This window comes from Podarcis pityusensis (assembly GCF_964106645.2).
Source record: "Podarcis pityusensis genome assembly, chromosome: 7".
NCBI classification, from domain to species: Eukaryota; Metazoa; Chordata; class Lepidosauria; order Squamata; family Lacertidae; genus Podarcis; species Podarcis pityusensis.
The window spans coordinates 31,328,521-31,350,250 of NC_138031.1; the positions used below are offsets into that span (position 1 = coordinate 31,328,521).

Here is a 21,730-nt window from a genome sequence, read left to right on the forward strand (position 1 = left end):
ATCCTTCCATGACTCAAGTATCTTTCCTGTGTTCAATATGTTGTTCATCTTTTCTTTTAAAGGGTGAGATAGAGAGTCTTCCAACATCTTACAATATCTTGCTGGCAAACCGTCTGGTCCTGGGGGTTTTCCTGCTGAAGGCAAAAGGCTCTTAAGGTTTCATCTTCAGCTGTAAGTGCAAGCTGAGGTGTTTGCACATCCAGGATTTGTGCAATCCTTGCCTTCTAAAGATTTGAAGAGGGCTACTAAGAATGGAAGAATGCTCGATGTTTTCCCCAGCTCTGATTTTTAAAATTATTATTTTAAGAATACAGCCTTGAGTTCCATCACTTGAAGTTCCAACTTCTGGCCTACAGGAAGCAATGGTTGATTTAGAGACTTCCCTCCCACACACCCCTCTCCCTCCAGTCGCACACACAGCCCCTTCTTTAAATGACCAGAGCTAACATTGCTTTGTGTGTTTTGAGAAACAGCAAAATTTTGGAACCGCTACTGTATTAGCATAGCTGCCAAAAATGAGGGAGAACAGAAAAGACACTTTGGTTACCAAGACAGTGGATCATAAAGTGGAGATTGACAAGAAGATCATCAAGAGTAGCAGCCTGAACCAAAATGAAGCAGCCTCATCCAATGACACAACACACGTACTAGCAGCCCCGTTTGCTTGGATATGGGATTCCCTCCTACCAGCAAAGGAACAGCTGGAATGATTGGGTGGGGAAACAGCTGCATTTGAGGTGGCAGGAGTACAGATGTAAAATTTCTGGAAATTTTGAAGCCCTGAGAAAAAACCCGTTTCCCCGTTCTTTTCCAGAAAAAATAGAAATTTTGGGAAAATTGAAAAAAAAAATCAGTGTGGAGTAGTTTTACAAATTGCATGAAACACAGTGTATATAACAGTATTCTGCTTGCCGTAAAACAGGTAACCACCCCCCTTTCCCTCTAAAACAACAAAAAAGCAAGAAACCACCAACATAAAAAATAATAAGATTTCCCCCTTAGCACCAACAGCAAATAAAGTTAAGGTCCACCTCAATATTTAAGCTCCATAGAAAGTCTACCCTTTGAGTGGTGCTTTAAAAAAAGAAAGAAACAGAAGACACAACATATGCATGCAGTTTATTCTATCTCGTTTTCTGAACTACTGCTATCATTTTCTGTTTCTTCTACCTCTTCCTCTTTGTCATTTTTCTCATGGACTACTAAAAACTTTAGGTTTGCACAGATTGAAACAAGCTTTTTTACCCTTTCACAGGTCAGTTTGTTTCTTGATTTAGGTATGAATATTACCAAACATAGATTCTTTCACATGCAGCAGAAGATGCAGGAATCTGCAGCAAGCGAGATGCAATAGGTGTCAGAGGTTGTGTGGTGCAGAGACCTTGCCACCATGTTGCAGGGGGGATATGTTTTGCAGAATCCCAGAATGCATTCCTGGCCCAAATCCCTGAACATGTTCTATATTCTCCAACATTTGAAAGTACTTTTCCAACATCAAGTCCTAAATGTGCAGCTTGTTTCGCAATCCAGTCAAATGCAGTAGCTGCAGCTTCCAGATTGGCTCGCCTGATATGGCGGACAGGAGTTCTTTTGCAGAAAGAGCACCGGCGCTTTGAAGACAGGGGAGAGCCACTAGAGCACATCGGCGCCCAAAAAAACCGTCAGATCGAGCGTTCTGAGGACCTGGAGTTCCTGCAAGTGCCGGGAACGACTCCCCTGCTCCCCGCTAAGCTCTGAAAAAGAGCGCCGAGTGCGAGCGGGGTGGAGACGGTGGCACAAGGGAATCAACTTGCTTCCTTCAAAGCACGAAGCTCTGAGTCTGGTGATCGTGAGCGGCCAATTCCTCCAAGGAAAAAAAAATAAGAAATAAAAAAACAAAAAAACAAAAAAACAGATTTTTGTATCATAGCCATGTGGTTAGGAATTTCTGACAAAAGTGCAATGTCTGATTCAGACGAATGGATTGCTGAAAAAAATGGTGTTAAAATCTGTAGGGAGTTCTGCATCTGAACCCAAAACACATCCTCATCAAGCACAGTTTCTTATATTTCTGGGAATTTTAAGATCCTCAGTTATTACTGTTGCTTGAAGAGCTTCTTTGTTTTTTTAGTAAACTTTCAAAGGAGATCACCACTCCACCCCAGCGTGTTTTACCACAGAGCTTCAGTGTCACTATTTTATTCTGTACATTCCCCACCCCCCGCTTGCTTCTTCTTGAAGACTGCGGTGACAAACATGAGTAGCTTTTACATATTTGATAACTTCTTTAGCTCTTCTATAAATCCTTTGAAGGGTGTCCAGTTTCATGAAGTCACTAAGTTTAGTCCATGAGACTAAGTAAGTTTAGTCCATCCTATTGCAGTAATATGTGGATACTTATCCATTATGATTTCCCATGCAGCTTTCATATTACTTGCATTGTCAGTCAGCAAAGCAAATACTTCACCACTCTCAATTTTCTCTAAAACTGCACATATTTCACTGCTGATATACTCTGCAGTATGTCTGTTCTCTCCAGTTTCAATGCTTCTAAAAAAGACTGGCTGAGGTGTTGTTATCACAAAGTTGATAATTCCTTCTCCCCAAACATTTGTTCATCCATCTGTAAGTACTGCAAGACATAGTGCTTCGCTGATTTTCCCTTGTACAGATTCCATCACACACTCATATTCTGACTCCAAAAGAGGCTTGCTCAAGGAATGTCTGCTTGGCAAATGATATGATGGTCGTAATAATTTAAAAGCTTCCTGCCAATATGCATTTTCAGTTATTGACTATGCTGATCCAGAAGCATATATTGCTCTTGCAAGGACATGACCAATTTTCTCCTGATTTTCAGGTGTCCTTTTATCTATAAATGAAGATATGGTGCATTTTTGTGAGGCAGTGGATTGCAACACTTCTTTACTTGAAGATGTTGCTGCTGGTGAAGAAACAGTTTGTAATGATCCAGAAGAAGCAGAAATTGAGTTTCTGGAATTAGAACTCTGGAAGGAAAAGCTACTTGCACTTTCATTCTGGTCCTCATCGTTTCATTCCACAAAGTATTTTTTAATGTATTTAGGGCACTTCTGGCATTCAAGAATGTGTTTTGTCATTCTTGTAGCGTTTGGAAAAGAGTATATCTTCTCACAATATTTGCAAATTGCAGCTTTGCTCTCTCTCTCAGCAGAAATTGTACTGTGGAAATGTTTCCAAACTCTAGATGTTGGTCTCACCATTTTACTGAGAGGCGGGAAAGAAAAACCAATTTACTGACCAGACTAAAGGTAAACATTATGCTGTGATGGTGAACATTAATAGGAATCATTTAAGGGTTACAAAAGAGAAACTAATTTGTCAGACAAATTTACCCTCTTACCTGTCAGTTAAGGCCTGAGAGGAGGACAGAAACTATCACCACCTGTATACCAACAATTACTCAACAGTAGGAGGTCTGAGGAACACAAGAAATTAAACAGGAGGCTTTCCCCTGCGGTGCCCCTAGTGGCACAAATGCATATTTCTCCTGTTTGAGAACAGCATTGAGAAGTATAGTGTTACTTGAATTCTATTCCAGGATTTGCTTGTCTTCAGCTGAGAGAACTTGCAATAATATAAGACTTTACAAAAAATCTCAGAAATCTTTCATTAAGGTCTTCATGTTATATAGTTTGAATACCATGTCATAGATATAGTTACAGATAGGTAGCCATGTTGGTCTGCCATAGTCAAAATAAAAAAAATTCTTCCAGTAGCACCTTTAAGACCAACTAAGTTAGTTCTTGGTATGAGCTTTCGTGTGCAAGCACACTTCTTCAGATACACACTTGCACACGAAAGCTCATACCAAGAACTAACTTAGTTGGTCTTAAAGGTGCTACTGGAAGAATTTTTTTTATTATGTCATAGATATATTATCATTGGAAAGGAACATACTCCACACACTTTCCCCCCACCCAATTTTTCTGGAAAAAAACGGCTTTGGGGAAAAATGGGGGGGAGGACCAATTTTTCTGGCTTTTTCCCAGGCCTTCCCATCCCTAGTGCTGTGTGAATAAGTCCTTCCTTTTGCCTGCCCTTAACGACAAGTAATGAGATAAAAAACAACAACTAACAGATTCGCATGTAAAGATCTGCAACTCTGGAGCTCTATATAATAGCAGACATGCGCTGTTGCAGGAGAGTCCATTTAACGCTCCATCCTGCCTGTGCTTCTGCGGAGCTACAGATTGTGTCAATGCTCGGAAGCACAGCAATTTCACAATTTCTCTGCAGCAAATATTTTACCACTTCATTAGGAGTTATGAGTAACTACAGAATGTCTCACAGCAGCAGGGAGATAATGAGGGACTAACAAGCATTAATGTGGCACTTTGCCCAGAGCAGAGCACACTTCCATTTTGCTACTCATCAAATGAGAGCATGCTTGTAGCATCATATATGACTGAGGAGACAATACCCCTTTAGAAATTTAAATTGTTAATCATCACTATCAACGTTACTGCAGTGTTGTACTTTTTGTCATTTGTTTTAAGAAGTCGAACTTTCCCCCACAAATAATACCACCTCAAAAAAATTTTATTTAATTGATAAAAAACATAAGGCAGAAAATCAGAATACAGATACTACGGGCATAAAATTCACATTACATAAAATAACAAACTGTAATTTCTCAAGTAATGGCCATTTCTGCCAAGGAAAGAAGCATTCTATTTATAAAGAAGCATTTGGTAATCCAGACCAGATCACCAAACATTCAAAAAGGAGAAATATAATAGTCATGGGAGACTTCAACTTCCCCAATATTTGGGACTCAAATTTTTCCAATGATATGAGGTCCAAAAAAAATTATCCATTGCCTCGCTAACAAATTTCATTTCCCAGAAGGTAGAAGAAGCGACAAAGGGATCATAGAGCCAGGCCTAGGTTCAGGTGTAATGTTAAGCCAACCCACAACTCAGCTTCCAGCAGTGCAGTAGCAACAGGACTGAGGCAGAAGAGAAGCACTCACAATTTTAGTTCTCTGCACCACCATGCTGACCCTTAAAGCATAGTTTAAACTGTGGTTTAGCGTGGCATGCAAACCAGCCCACAGACATACTATGGGAATTTATTTTATGGTTTATTTCATTCTTCCTAGGAGTGGAACTATTTGTTATATTGAACACTTGGTTGCTGCTTTTAAGCGGCCTTGCATGTTTAGTTCTATCTTCTCCTGTAACATTCTAGGGCAACTTTCCTACGAAGATGTCCTACTAATCTAAATTTTAAAGGTCTCTCCCCCCCCCCCCCCAAAAAAATCTGTCCATCCTGCTAGAATATTTCTAGCTACAGCCATTTTTAAAAAGCAAGAATTTTCTATTCTTTGCTTTATTCTTCTGACTCTACTTGTATTTGGCATTTTGTGCTAGAAGTGTGAGAAAGCTAATTTAAAATGTTTTAATTAATTGTTTCTATAGTGCGAATAATTTGAAAGCCATTTGGTTTGTATTACCAAAAAATATCTTCCAAGATTTCCACCACTCTCTTAGTTCTTTCCACCTCAATAGCTATTGATGAGTTCCTTTATTAGGAGCTATTAATGAGGGCCCTGAGCTAAAGCTCTTATTGAAGCTAAACAGATTCTGCTTTAGAATTATTTTGAAAATCTTCCTATCCAAAGATGCAAGGCGCACACACACACACACACACACACACATCCTCTTAAAGTTGATAGGTTGCCCCATGAGGGTTGTGGAAGTGATTTCTCACATGCTTGAATGAGTTATAGTTGACATGTATGGGATTTCTGGAACATTGTGTTTTTTAATATAAAAAAAAAACACAGTAAAAAGCTTAAAAATATGGTCAACCAAAAAGGCAAATAAGGTTGAGCATCAGCACTCAGCACCTCTGGGCAACTTCTGTGTCCTAGCACCCCAAAAGGCTCCCTACAAATGCTTGCCCTGGTTCCCCCTTTTCTGGCCTGGCACTACACTGGCCAATGGGATATGGGATGTGGCCATTTTAATTGACCATGGTGCATATGATATTGTGGAAAATTTAAATGCTGCTGCTCCCCCCTGCCAGGAAAGCCCACTGAGGAGTGTACTTTGCCCAGGATGCTCTCAGAAGTGGGCCCCAATGAGAAGCAAAAATTTAGCAAACCTGGAGGGTCCAGTCCCCTGATTTATCATCTTATTCTCATGCTCAGTTCTGCTAAATACAAAGCTATCTGATGTGTAGTTATACAACTTTATTCTAAAGTCTTAAGCTTCTCAGTTGTAGCCAACAAAATCATCCAGTTAACACAAGGACTTCTGCTTGCCCAACAGAACTGCCTCTCTGTCTCCTCCCTATGAGTGCTACCCCAAATCTCTTCTGGGAGTGTTTATTTTTTTTAGTGGGGAAGTATAGCAGGAGAGAAGAGAGAAGAAAACATCCTTTGCGCAAGCAGAAGTCCATCACTGGAGATAACCCTCTAATTATTACAGTTTTGAACTACGGGGGGAAAGATTGGTTGGTACAACTTTTCAAAGAACATTTCGCCCAATTTAGAATCATCTAAAAGATTGTTGAAACAGTACTCTTCATACTGAGTGTTAAAAACAGTGACTGTAAAATTGTTCTCTCAATAATGGTTTTGGACTTGTGCTTTAATTCCACAGACTAATGTTTTACAAATGTGTGGAATGAAGCCCAGGTAGCTGCTTAAAGTACATCTCTAAGCTGTACATTCCTTACACAGTATAAGCAAAACTGAGAGATTTGTTTTGGGTCCCTTGGGGAACTCCTTCTCTGATATACTGGAGATCAGGATATTACTGCCAGGTCGGTCTACAAAAATGAGAGAAATTAATTATATATTTCACTAGGCTATGATTTCAATCCTTCTGTGCTATACTGTTCTCAGTCAGACCACCAAGCCACGTCCCACAGGTCTCTTCCAAAGTTACCTTCATAGTGGAAGAACTGCCATAGTTGGGGGGGCCACTAGGGGGGGCCACTAGGGGGCGCATTGGAAGATGGCCAACAATACCATCTATCCGACCCACACGGGGTAATTAAGAGGCTGTTATGGGAGTAGGCAGCCTCCCTTGTTGCCCCAAGGAAATGGGGAACACTGCCCTTGCCTGCTGTGCCCATAAATCACCCCCTAATTCGAAAGAAGGGGGTGAGGGCCCTAGGCAGAATGCCCCCGTGTGGACATCGGCTCTCCTGGACGCTGTCTCTGATCGCACACTAGTTGCAGCAATTTGGAATAATTAATTACAAAAGAAGCAGATGCACATATTTCAAGTGAAGAAGGGGAGTGAAGTCTGCTAATTTAAGTGACCCCTGCGAAAGAAGACGACGGGCTGGAGAAACAGGAATATTTTACGATGAAGATACACCAAAGGCGGGGGATGTTGACAACGGGGCTGAATGGGGGGGGAACCTTTTTTACTTTCCTTCTATGTGATTTAGAAGAACCCCTCCTCATTAGAACCATCGGTTGAACTGACCCAAGCAGGATGATTAAGGTCTGTGTGGAGATAAACTTTAACCAAAAGTATGCTTTATGGAGACTGAGAAGCAATAAGAGCTTTTGGGAATGGCGCAGCAATTAATTCGGAGTCGCCATCTTGCCAAAGGATTTATAGCCGGGAGGAAGAACGGATTTGTTTTCAGACTGCATTCCTAGTGAATCTCCTCAGAGGTTTTGAGAAAGGAGGCAGATTGGTGAAGATTAATGACGCTAAGACTGTTTTGATGTATGGAAGTGATGTTTTGCGTGTCGAGGTCCCCAAGCCACCCCCCAAATAACTCACAACGCACACTTAATTTTTGTTTAAGGTTTTTGGCATAATTTTGGCCACAACTTTATTTAAATACAAAACCGTGAGTGGTTGTTTAGGCACTGGTTAAGACTATCTGTCCCCCCGCCTGGGGACAGAACTGAACTCTGGGCACCACCGAAAGACAGTGCAGGAAAACAAGTCGGGGAGAAATGGAGCTGAGTCACAGACCCTCAATTCTCATCCGCATGCTCCCCGAAGGCTTGCCGGCCCTAGTCCCATTCCAGGGATTGGACGAAAAGATGGCAAGCCCCAGGATTCCTTTAACAGAATTCCCTTTCCGCAGCAACCATGGAGGGGCAGGCCCAGCCTATCCTAACCCCTCCTCCACCAATTTATAACCAATGCCTAACTGCAACCTTACAAGTTGTGACGATTTGCTACGCAGTAGGCAAAACCCTAATGTGTGGTGTAGTGGTTAAGAGCGGTAGTCTCGTAATCTGGGGAACCGGGTTCGCGTCTCCGCTCCTCCACATGCAGCTGCTGGGTGACCTTGGGCCAGTCATACTTCTTTGAAGTCTCTCAGCCCCACTCACCTCACAGAGTGTTTGTTGTGGGGGAGGAAGGGAAAGGAGAATGTTAGCCGCTTTGAGACTCCTTAAAGGGAGTGAAAGGCGGGATATCAAATCCAAACTCTTCTTCTTCTTCTTCTCTAATGGCCCAGCCAATCAGCCAGATGGACAAAACTCCTACCAGGCCCCTGCCCCAACGGCAGACGACCCCATGACAGGCATAGCAAGGTCAATGCAACAACCCCTTACTCAAGGGCGGGGGGGCGGGTGATCCGTTGCACGCAGCAAAGAGAAAGCTCCAGGCTGCGTGCAGAGTATTTAAACATTTTACCCCTCCCACAAAAATTGCAACATAACTTTTACCCCAGCAACCCAGTGAACCAATCACTGCCCCAGGCCATCTTTAGAGACCCTGCCTGGTAACAGAGGGGTGGCTCAGCAGACCCCACCGCAACACGTGCTCTCCATGAAGGAGAACACACTATATGGAAAACGTCTGGATATGGCTACTGGATAAAAAAAATAATATCCACGCAGGATTACAAACTGTTCTAACCAGCTTGCGGAGACTATCAGAGGTCACAAAGAGAAAGGAAAAATATATGAAAATAAAAACAAGAGATGTGGAAAAATAATAAGAAAGGACTGGATAGTACTATGAACATCATAAGGTTAGATTTGTGGACATTAAAACAGCAGTAAGAAGCAAGAAGTTGATTGGATCCCTTCGGAACTTGAAATATGGGTACCCCCAACAAAAATTTAAAATTCGGCTGTGTAATTTGGAATTTATGTAATTTGGTTTGATTTGATGTGATTGGTCGGTTAATAAAAAATTATTCTTAAAAAAAAAAGAAGAACAACTGCCATAGTTCAATTTCCTTCCACATTAAGAAAGTAACACCAGAAGCCACAGGTCAAGAAATTGGTGCCATGCTGGCGTGTGAGGGAGCCACACTGATGCTATGTGCCTTGGGCTTCTGACATTACCTTTGCAATGTATGAAGCCACCGTGCTGCAGTGCAGGAGAAGAAGAAGAGTTTGGATTTGATATCCCGCTTTATCATTACCCGAAGGAGTCTCAAAGCAGCTAACATTCTCCTTTCCCTTCCTCCCCCACAACAAACACTCTGTGAGGTGAGTGGGGCTGAGAGACTTCAAAGAAGTGTGAGTAGCCCTAGGTAACCCAGCAGCTGCATGTGGAGGAGCGGAGACACGAACCCGGTTCACCAGATTATGAGTCTACCGCTCTTAACCACTACACCACACTGGCTCTAGTAGCCCACAGGCTAGATAAACTCTGCATAGCTGTTTGGACACGACTACCAGCCTCTTATGCTCATTCCTCCTCAGTGGTGGTCTAAATTCAACCACAAAAGTGCCACAAAATGGAACCAGTGCTTCAAGCAGAAGCTACAGCAGAGGAGCCTAGGAATGCTCTAGCTCCTCCAGTGCATGCAGTGCTCAATCTGTCTTCAGCTACCATGGAGAACAGGGGGCTGTGCGTAACTGTTTGCATGATAAGGTGTGTGAATGGGGTGCATAGTGTGTGTGGTTTTTTTAATATGTTTGTGTGGGTATATGAACTTGGTGGGCTTGCTCCCACCCATTTTGGAGCATGTGGACCCCCTAGCACTTTCTTCCAGAGGAATGCAGCTGGGGATGGAGAGATCCCCAGCTCTGCTGTGCGTAGTCTCATTCCAAAAATTTAACATCAGAAAGGGCATCAAGAGGTACAGAACAAAGTAGGAAGCCCAGAACAGGAGTCATTGGCCAATAAAATGACCACCATACCAGAGAGTCTTGCATGACCCAAAGGAAGAGGCACTCAAGTTGCTGAGCAAAATAAAAATTGATGCCATTAAAATGCTTCTGTGGAAGCCCCTGAAAAAGTCAGTGTTGGGGGCCGCTAGGGGCGCCTTTGAAGATGGCCGACAATACCATCTCTCCAGCTCACACAAGGTAATTAAGAGGCTGATATAAGAGTAAATCAGCCTCCCAAAATTCTTCCCGGGGAAAGGAAGATGCAGCCTCGTTCCCGAGTTCAAAAGAAGGAGGGGGTGAGGGCACTGGACGGAAAGCCCTCGAGTGAGCTTTGGATCTCCCGGACGCTGCTTCTGAGAGCGATGCTAGTTGCATTACTTAAGATTAAATATTGGATATAAAAGTAATTGCACATGCTTCTAGTGAAGAAAAGGGTTTATCAGCTGCTAATTAAGCCTGCCACTGAGAAGTTAAGAGTGATGGAATGGACTGTACAGAAGATAACATCAAAGAATAACAGCTATGTCGGTATGTTGAAACGGAACAGAAAGGAGGGGAAAGCTTTTTCTTTTTATTATGATATTACCTAACAACCCCTCCCCTAGAAGAACCGTCACATGACTGATAGCAAGTGAGATTGGAAAATAAACTGTGTGGAAATAAAAATAATAACTAAAGGCTTTGTTTTTTGGAAGATCTGGAAAGAAAAATGAAAGGCTCTCCTGTGACGCAGTTCTTAATCGGGATCCGCCATTACGAGACAGACTATGTTGCGAGATTAACAGTCAAAGGGGGAGACGAGCCACTGCTTTGATGTTCGGATTGTAAGTTTGATTTGGCAAAATCTCCCCTGGAAAGACTGATTTATGGTGCAACTGGTCTGGGAAAATTAATGAGCAGACACTTAGAATTTATTTCATCGGAACTGACAAAAATGGCACCTGCTGCCGCCCGAGCAGGACTTCTGGATCAGCGTGTGATGATTTACTGCAAACAAAAGACTTACCAGCTTTAAAAAGAAAACAAAGGGAGAGCCTTACAAAGTTCACATAATAATGCTTGCTTTAACTCGCCTGTGGAAACAACTCAGAGGTTATTAAAAAGAAAAACGATAACAACAAGAAGATTGGAAGATGGGACTTGTGAACACCAAAAGCAGCAGAAATATGAGATGATTGGACCCTTACTGAACTCGAAGCATGGGAACCCCCAACAAAAATTTAAAATTTGGCAAAATATTTGGACTTAATGATATGTATTGGTATAATTTGGAATAACTAATGTGATATGATTGAATTGTTAAATGGAAAATTTAATAAAAATATTTCTTTAAAAAAAGAAAAGTCAGTGTTATGGCGCAATAGCTTTCATATGCTTGTTTCTCACATCTGAATGCATGCTTATTGGAAAATGTTCTGAGAATCCACTTTCTAGTTCTGATACATATTTCATTTAATTTAGGCAAATTGTTCATTAATCAAGCTTCATTGCAATGAAGGGATTTTGCATTATTTGGTCAGAATTCCATTGCTGGCATTTTGCAGAAATGGAAGATTTTGCAGACTCTGTTCTGTGGCGCTTGGTACTTTTTACAAGCTAACCAGTTGTGCATATTGTAAACCCACTTCTACAATGGCCTTCTCACTCTGGGGCTAACTGTGTTTGCCTATTGATGCTGGAAAGAAGCTTTACAGATGCCCTCTACTTACCCTTTCCCAGATTTTTTTCCCCTCCATGTATTTCAGAGTCCTGGAGAAAAATCTACCCTCAAAATGTTCCAGTTTTCAGGAAAAACAATTACATTTCTGTCTGTCTCCCTCTTCACTCCCTTTGTTGTACACTCAAGCATACAATAGCATCTAAAACAGAAGCCCAGAGTAGGTATCATAAATGTACTGCCTACTAAACTTGTATATTTAGCCCTATATTTTTAAACACCACAAGAGTTATGGTGGCTCTAAAATTAGAGCCGTAATTAGAAGTGGCGAGCAAAGAAATGGGCATAAATCTATTCTTCGAAAACATTTGCCAGTTTCTTTCCTTTTGAACTTTCCTCCTAAAAGCCTTCGGTGCTAAATGAAAATTAGATGCTTTTACCATAGGCTGCTTCTCCCAAGCCCAAAGTGTATGGTGAAGCTGCAGTACAAGTTTGAGGGCCAGACAAATTTGGGGGAGGGAAATGCTTCCTGGCTTTTGCACCCCACTCCTTTGTTTTACTGATAAAATACCAATATGGACTTTGTCTTCTACTGTGCTTGTAAGTTGCTTAGGAATAATAAAACAAACTAGATTTGAGAATTGGCTAAACTAAGGGAAGCAGGGAAGAGGAAAGCAGGAGGGTGCTGTTGTTTTTTAGGGGGCAGCAAATATAGTGAGTTCAGTCCTTATGCTGAAATTCTTGCCTAAACACTTGTCCAGGCACAGCCTTTTGCGTGTCAAGGTCCCCAGGGCCACCCCAATAACTCACACATCACACCAAAAATTTTGTTTAAGGTTTTTGGCATAATTTTGGCCACAACTTTATTAAAATACAAACAAGTGAGTGGTTGCTTAGGCATTGGTTGCTACTATCTGCCCCCACCGTGGGGGACAGACTGACATTCCGCATGCCTGCGAAAGTCAGAAAAGAGGAATACACTTGGGGGTAGTGACGGAGCAGGGAACCTGCCCTCAGCCCACCCCAAATGCAGCCAGGAGCTCTTGCAGTGGCCCGAGCCCCCTTGAAAGGGTCGATAAGCAATAGTTAGCCCCCAATTCCTTTAACGGAATCCCTTGCAGCAGCAGCATTAGAGGGGCAGGCACAGCCAATCCATGCCCCTCAACCAACCAAACCATAAACCAATGCCTAACCGCAACCTTACAAGTTGTGACAATTTGCTACGCAGTAGGCAAAAACCAAATGGCCCCAGCCAATCAGCCAGATGGACAAAATTCCTACCGGGCCCCTGCCCCAAGAGCAGACAACCCCATGACAGGCATAGCAAGGTCAAAGCGAACAACCCTAATTCTAGGGAGGGGGGATGGGCAATCCAATGCACGGGCGAAAAGAGGAAGCCCTAGCCTCATGCAAGGAGTTTTAGCATTTCTGGCTGTCAATCAATCAAATGGCAACATTAACTTCTTCCCAACAAGGGAAGCCCAATCGCATCAGTGGCCAACAGTCAATTAGCCTGCCCCCATCTTTGGAGTGTCCTGGCCGCCCCCACCACAACACGTGCTCTCCATGAAGGAGAACACGCTTTCCTAAATGCTAAGTGCAGGAGACTGCTGCTGCTGTTCTTGTTGTTTATTAATGTCCCCGGCACCACCACACAGACAAATATTTATCTCAAGGCAATGTAAAAATATAATAAAAATTTAAAAAGCTACAAACAGTACCAAAAATAATAGGAGACGAGTTTAAAGCCTAAACAAGATGGACGCCTATGGCAAAGACCAATCCATTTAGCTGGGAAGGTTTGTCAGAAAATGTCCTCAATTATTTCCAGAAAGAACAAACAGTGGACACCTCCTGTATCTCATCAGAAATGTTGTTCCACAGAATGGTCTGAACAAACACAAACCCGTGTTGTAAAATGTAACAACCTACAAAAAATGCAAACGCAACACGCCGGCTAATAACTGTTAGTGAATATATAATCGGTTATGATGTCATTCAAAATATATGAATAAGCCACTTCAAAATGATGCATATATCATACAACACATCTCAAAAAATATACAAGTAACTACAAGTTGTTATATGTATCAAACAAAGAATCAAACAAATCAATGAATAGCGAGGAACGCCAAGCCGTCTCTCAGAGGAAGACATCTCACAAAAGTCTCAAAGGAAGACGTCTCTCCGAAGTTTCAAAAGGACAGTATATCTGGAATAGTTCAACTGTTTCGGAATAAAATCTTCATCAGCAAATAATTATCAATGAAATATTCAATCTAGTGGGGATCATGCTAGTGGATAAGTGCTCACTGGGTAGTGTAGCTGCTCATATTTTGAATGACATCATAACCGATTACAGTGGTACCTTGGGTTAAGTATTTAATTCGTTCCGGAGGTCCGTACTTAACCTGAAACTGTTCTTAACCTGAAGACCCCTTTAGCTAATGGGGCCTCCTGCTGTCACCGCGCCGCCAGAGCCCGATTTCTGTTCTCACCCTGAAGCAAAGTTCTTAACCTGAAGCACTATTTCTGGGTTAGCGGAGTCTGTAACCTGAAGCGTCTGTAACCTGAAGCGTCTGTAACCTGAGGTACCACTGTATATATTCACTAACAGTTATTAGCCATCGTGTTGCGTTTGCATTGTTGTAGATTGTTCCACAGAATGGGGCAGCCACATTGAATTGCTGCGGAGTGGGCTTCTGACGTTTTAGAGGTTTCAGTGAGAAACTTTATGCAGAATTCAGTGATCTATTGTGTATATAACGGATAAGACAGTCTCTCGGGTAACGGGGACCTGAGCGGCATAGGACATTATATGTTAATATAACTTGAGCAGCGAGCAGATTGGCAGTCAGTGGAAATCCCAAACATGACTGTCCCAAACATAACATATAATTTGTATTCTTATATTCCTATTAGGACTGAAGTATTGTAATATTCAATTATTTAATAAAATTTAATATGCCTTTAAAATTGATTATGGAGGATGTACCCACCATACAAGTTTGACTTTATTGCAGTGAGACAAATATTTATTTCTTTAAACTTCCCCTTTCTAAGAACTTAGAAGTGGGTAATAATGCAGCAACAAAATAACCACTGAAATCAGAATAAAGCACAAACATCAGATCTTAGCCACAAGCATGGAAAGCCAGTCCAAAGAAAACCTGAACCAAGAGTTCTAAAAGATTCTCTAGAAAACAAATTTTTATGATTGCAACTAAATGGCCAGGAAAATGTCTCGCAGGCATTGATCTTAGGCTGGAAGCAGATGTTGTGGTAAATATGGAACAGCCCCTGAAAACAATACTTCTCATAAACGTACAGAGGAGACCCAGTCTGGACACTAGATTCCAGGGACTTTCCCCATATAAAGCATGCACTCTTACTATAGCCTACCAGCCCAACCCACATAGAATCATAGAATTGTAGAGTTGGAAGGAACCATGAGGGTCATCTAGTCCATCTCCCAGCAATACAGGAATTCTTTTGCCCAATGTGTGGCTCAAACACATGACCCTGAGAGTCTCGTGCTCTACCGACTGTATAGGGGAAGCCAGTGCAGTGCCTGCGGGTGCTACAGCACCCATGAAAGCTTTCATTGACAACTGTTGTAAACAAAAATTGCCCTTTTCCCTTATGGGGTATCCAAGAGCCCATATAGAGTCCTTACATAGGTTCCCTATTGGTAGGAGAAGATAACAGAGGCCAACCACAGAATACTGAGAAGCAAAGCAGCTAGTAAGTTTGATCTTTATTGATCTCTTGCAACAGGGTGCTCCCCTCACCCGCAGGAGAGAGGAGGAACCCAGAAAAATGGCGCACAAGGCCTTATAAAGACTTTTGAAATTGGCACCCTATAGATCAAGACCACCCCCAGAAACATCACACATACATCACAGAAGGGGTGTAACCTAAGACCACCCCCTAGATACATCATACCTACATCACAGAAAAGGCGGTCTAAAACAGAAATTTGAATGTTGTTTTTCTCCTGTCGTTGTTTATCTCCTGTCTGGCAGGTTACTTGATTGGATTTCCTGGGGAGCCTGGTTAGTCTTTTGTAATGATAAATACTTAGTTCCTGGGCCAAGTCACAGGCTCACACCCTATTCATATCTTAAATGTGCACTTAAGACAGTATTTGTGAGGAAAGAGACAATGGGAGGTTTCCCACTTTGACCTTGCAGAGAAAACATTTGCTCAGTTTAGGAATCAAAATGGTTCCAGGTTGGTCTTCCTGTGCTGATCTATGTACGTGCTTGGTTGGTACATGTAATAAATATGGGGGTTGCTCTTGCGTAAGTTGCCGCCACTCCTGGCTAGGTTGCCTTGTTAAACCTTTTCTGTCTGGACAGCCCTTCACTTCGTGGCTGTTTCAGTCGCTAGCAGAATCCGTCAGTGGGCATTTCTTAAACCTTTTCCAGCATAAAAGCTGTTTGACGCCAAGTCTCCTCCTACTCTCCCTGCGGGGAAGTCTTCTGTGCAGGGAGGGTGTGGGTAGCGGAGGACCCGTACTCTCCCCGCTGGTCTCCGGCGAGGAGTCCTGGAGCCCCCTCGCCGATTCCCCCATCTCCCTGGTGTTACGCTGATTTCCTTCCCCAGCTGATGAGCTGCCTCTCTCCCTGCTGGGCCCTTCTCCAGCATCGCTTGGGAGCCTTGCTTCCACCTCTAGCTCCGATGTCAGTTCCCTGACATCCACCTCCCCCCCAGGACCCCCTCCACCCCCGGCCCGACCTTTTGATCCAACTTCGTCCTTTTCCTCGGCCGACGATGCGGGGAATCCCCGGAAGGAGCTGTTGCCATCCTCTGAGGATTCAAAACCCGCTCCCCACCCGCTCCGATCTCTCCCCGCGGGGTGGGCCTCCCAGTCTGATTCTTCTTCCTCCGAAGCCTCTCCTCCCTCCTCTTCGGAGGCAGAAAAACCCACAAAATCCTCTTCATCGTCTGTGGTTCCAAATTGCTCCTCCCAGAATCTCGCTAGTGGTTTCGGTTTGTCCGGGAACAGGCTGTGGAATTCCTCCACAAGATACCCGTCAATGATTGCCTCCGCAGGAACCCACGTGTTTTCCGACCCGGGTTCTCCCTCCCAAGCTACCAAATACTCCACCTGGCACCCTCGCCACCTTGAATCGAGTATTTCCGTGGCCAGGTTGTGGTGTTCCCTCTCCTCTATCTGCGGGTGTGTGGTGACTTCTCCCTCTCGCCCCGGGAATTCCCGCCCCTCCCTGTACGGTGAGAGTAGGGACCTATGGAACACCGGGTGTACCTTCATGCTGTCAGGCAACTTGAGCTTGAATGCCACGGGGTTCACCTGCTGTGTTACCTCAAACGGTCCCAGCCGCCTTGGCTGCAACTTCTTGCACCCCCCCTTAAAGGGTAACCCTTGGGTTGACAACCACACCCGGTTCCCCACCCGTATGGTCTCCCCTTCCCTACGGTGCTTGTCTGCCTGCCTCTTGTAAATTTCCTTGGCCCGTTCTAAGTTCATCTTAAGTTGCTGGTGCAGGGCCTCCATTTCTTCCACAAACTGCTCTGCCGCAGGTACACTCCACCCTTCCTCCCCACTCCCCGGGAAGGCCCTGGGGTGACACCCATAAAATTGGCCATGAACGGGCTCATTCCCGTGGACACATGTTCAGCGTTATTGTACGCAAATTCAGCCAGCGCTAGTTTCTCTACCCAATTGTTCTGTCTCTCGCTGACGTAGCAGCATAGGTATTGCTGGAGTATACTGTTCGCTCTTTCTGCTTGTCCGTTGGTTTCCGGATGTCTCACCGTCGAGAAGCTCACCTCTACCTGCAGCAAGCTCATGAGCTTCCTCCAGAACCGGGAAGTAAATTGTTTCCCGCGATCCGAAATTACCCTCGATGGAGTTCCATGCAACCTGAAGATGTGATCCACAAACAACTTGGCTGTCTCCTCTGCTGTCACCGCATGTGAGCAAGCTATGAAATGGCACATCTTCATCAGTAGATCGACTACTACCATGACTGCTGTCTTCCCCCTGGACTTGGGCAAATCTGTCATAAAATCAATGGACACCACCTCCCAGGGTTTTCCCGGAGTGGGTAAGGGTTCCAGTAACCCTGCGGGGGCATCCCTCTCCCCCTTTGCCCTTTGGCAGCGGTCGCACCCCCGTACATATTCCCGTACATCCTCCCTCACCTTTGGCCACCACAACTGCCTGGTGACGAGCATCATGGTTTTGTGCTGTCCAAAGTGCCCAGCTGTGGGGTTGTCGTGGAGTTGTTTGAGTACCTTCCCCCTCAGGGTCTCCCCCGGTACATACAGCGCCCCCTTATAGTACAGCACCCCTTCCTTTTCCTCAAACCCCCCATGGCTTTCTCTTCCATTTCGGAGTTCCCGGATTTTAGTTTGAGTGAACACGTCATTTCTAGTAAGCCCGGCCAGTTCTCGTTTCCCAACCAAGGCTCCCCCACACACCCATCGGTCCTCGGGGATCACGTGTCGGATCTCCGGCGGTCCCTCTCCTTCCATGTACTCCGGCTTCCGGGAGAGAGCATCTGCTCTTACGTTTTCCTCTCCTGGCACGTATCGTATCTCGAAGGAAAACTTGGAGAACTCCTGCGCCCATCGAATCTGTCTCTGGTTGAGTACTCGTGCGGTCCTCCAGTATTCCAAGTTCTTGTGATCAGTACAAACCTGGATCTTGTGCTGCGCCCCTATTAGCAGATGTCTCCATCGGCGAAACGCCACATAGATTGCAAGCAGTTCGCGGTCATACACCGTATAGTTTTGCTCCGACTTGCTCAGCTTCCTCGAGAAAAAGGCACACGGCTTCCATTCCTGCTTGCTCCTCCCTGGCTGCAAAAGAACCACACCAATGGCTCTGTCGGACATGTCGGTCTCTAGCCTCATGGGTTTCTCCAGATCAACGTGCAGGAGCTGCTCTTCCGAAGCGAATGCCTTCTTCAGTCTTTCAAAGGATTGCTGGGCACTTTCTGTCCAGACGAACTTCTTTTTGCTACAGAGACAATCTGTGATGGGCGCTGTCAAGTGGGCGAAGTTCTTGATGAACTTCCTGTAGAAGTTGCTGAACCCTAGGAACCTCTGCACGTCCTTCCGGGTTTTGGGGGCCTTCCATTCCAGCATCGCCTGCACCTTGCTTGGGTCCATAGCTAGGCCTTTGTCTGACAACTTGTACCCCAGAAACTCGACTTCCCTGGCGTGAAACTGACATTTTTCCAGCTTGACCCACAACTGGTGCTTCTGCAGTCTCTTTAGCACTTCCCTGACGTCTCTGACATGTTGCTTCTCATCGTCCGAATAGATTAAGACGTCGTCCAAGAAGGCTATGCAGTTCTTGTACAGTAGGGACCCCAACACGTGGTGCATGAAAGCTTGAAAACAGGCGGAGCCCGACTGTAATCCAAATGGCATAACTAAGTACTCAAAGGCCCCCAGAGGTGTGAACATTGTGGTCTTCCATTCGTCCCCCTCCCTCATCCTAATCAAATTGTATGCTCCCCTGGGGTCCAGCTTGGTAAAAATTTTCCCCTGCCTCACCCGTGTTAAAATGTCGTCAATCCTGGGCATTGGGAAGGTCACGGGTTCTGACACCAAGTTGATGGCCCAGTAGTCCACAACGAGCCTGGGTTGATTAGTATCTTTTTTGTCCACAAAGAACACCGGACTGCCCCCCACCGCCTTTGATTCTCTTATGAAACCTCTTTTCAGGTTCTTCTCAATAAATTCCCGCAACTCCTTCATCTCCCTGTCCGACATGGCATACAGTTTACCCACCGGCAGCTGCGCCCCTGGGAGCAAGTTGATTTGGCAGTCAAAGGGCCTATGGGGTGGTAGTCTATCCGCCTCCTTCTCGCTGAAGACCTCCTGCAGGTCAGCATATTGTGGTGGCACCTCCCCTTTCGGCTCCACAACTATCCCAGCCACCCTGGCCACAGTCATTCTTGGGTTCCCCCCCCCTAGACAGTGTTCCAAGCAGTAAGCTGACCCAAAGGTGACCATCCGCTGATGCCATGCCACTACTGGATCATGTAGTGCCAGCCAGCTCATCCCTAATATTATTGGGGATCCTGCCAGTGTGGCTACATGAAAGGCAATGGTCTCCGTGTGCCTGGAAACCCTCATTCTCATTGGTGGGGTCTGGTGCGTCACTTCCCCTCCCAGAAGCTCCCTGCCATCAATGGTGGTCACTTGCAAGGGAAAATCCAGGGGCAGCAGGTGGAGCTGGTGCTCTAGGGCGAAGTCCTTGCTGAAGAAATTGCAGGAACTGCCTGAATCCAACAGCCCCTTCACCTTGACTGGGTGCCCATTCGGGAGTTCTAGCACTATTTCTATGGCTATAGCCGCCCTGGGGGGGTCTGGCTGGGGCACTTCTATTGGTTGCTGGCCTGGCTGCTGTGCCCGCTGAGTGGCAGCCAAGCGTTGGCGTTTCCCTGCTCCTGCCCCCTTTCCCCCTCCTCCTCACCTCCAGCAGCTCCCACCATCCCTTGCCAGGCCTTTCTTTGAGGGCATACCCTGGCAAAATGTCCTGGCCGCTGGCAGAGGAAACACTTCTTGGTGGTTTTCCAATCCTTTCCCTCCCTCTTGCGACCTTCACTGGAGTTTGAAACCTCCCCCCCGCGCGCGCGCCATCTATTTCCATTGGCTCCGCCGGCGGGGAAGGCTGCCTCAGTATTTCAGGAATGCGGTAGTCATGGCAACGTTCTCCTCTCCCTTCACGCTTCTCCTGAGCCCGCGCTTCCTGTCTTACGCCAATCGCAAGCACAGCCTTGGTCAGCTGATCCATCGACTGCGGGCGTGGCGTGCGGGAAAGCTCGTCCTTCACCGTTGGGGACAACCCCTCCTCAAACAACATCTGAATGGGTTCAGAGTCCAATTCCCACTCGAGTCGGTGGACTAACATGGCAAAGCGCGACCAGTAGTCTCTAACTGACTGGTTCCCCTGTTTACAACTCATCAGTTCCCGCCAAGTCACACTTTGCTGCACATCACTGGAATACATCGCATCCATCGCCTGGAAGAATTTCCTCAGGTCTTTCAAGGCGGCATTCTGCGTTGCCATTAGGGGCCTGATCCATTCCCTGGCCCCATCCTGTAATAAATATAGGGGTTGCTCGTGCATAAGTTGCCGCCACTCCTGGCTAGGTTGCCTTGTTAAACCTTTTCTGTCTGGACAGCCCTTCACTTCGTGGCTGTTTCAGTCGCTAGCAGAATCCGTCAGTGGGCATTTCTTAAACCTTTTCCAGCATAAAAGCTGTTTGACGCCAAGTCTCCTTCTACTCTCCCTGCGCGGAAGTCTTCTGCGCAGGGAGGGTGTGGGTAGCGGAGGACCCGTACTCTCCCCGCTGGTCTCCGGCGAGGAGTCCTGGAGCCCCCTCGCCGATTCCCCCATCTCCCTGGTGTTACGCTGATTTCCTTCCCCAGCTGATGAGCTGCCTCTCTCCCTGCTGGGCCCTTCTCCAGCATCGCTTGGGAACCTTGCCTCCACCTCTAGCTCCGATGTCAGTTCCCTGACAGTACACTTATGAACATTACCATATATCTAAGACCTCAAAATTCCTATCACACAACCTCAGGCAGGACCCAGCCTCCCACTCTGAGTTTATTTTTTATTTTTTTAAGTCTCTAGCTCTCCTGAAAAGAAAGTTATGAAACAAAATATGCAAGTACTATTCTAGGCAAAATGAGACAGCCTGGCTGCACTGACCTGGCAATGCTTTTAACCAGTGGGTCAAGTCATAGTTGCCATTGATGGGTGAATTGCTTGGACACCCGGCAACAGGAACCCTGGGGTCCTAAAGAGCTGCTGTTTCCTTCTCTCCTTTAGTGCACTTTTCCTGATAGTCTTCGGAATCGCTGCAGTTTGCCTTTCCTTGTTCCCTAGCAACCAGGTTGTATCTTTTCTGTGGTTGGTTTGTCTGAGAGCAGGAAGTCCTTGGAAGTTATTTTCTGCAAATACTAAGTGTGGGTGGATATTAAAGTATGTCCCCTTCCTCCAAATGGAG

General features: G+C 45.2%; 1 long non-coding RNA gene across 1 annotated transcript in view; it reads right to left on the reverse strand.

The window, feature by feature from the left end:
• Positions 1 to 21,462, reverse strand: part of LOC308481419 — an 85,632-nt gene extending 64,170 nt beyond the window's left edge. The window contains exon 1 of the long non-coding RNA XR_013988660.1: positions 21,433 to 21,462. This is a non-coding gene — a long non-coding RNA (uncharacterized lncRNA). The remainder of the gene's footprint in view (positions 1 to 21,432) is intronic.
• Positions 21,463 to 21,730: the final 268 nt, after the last annotated feature.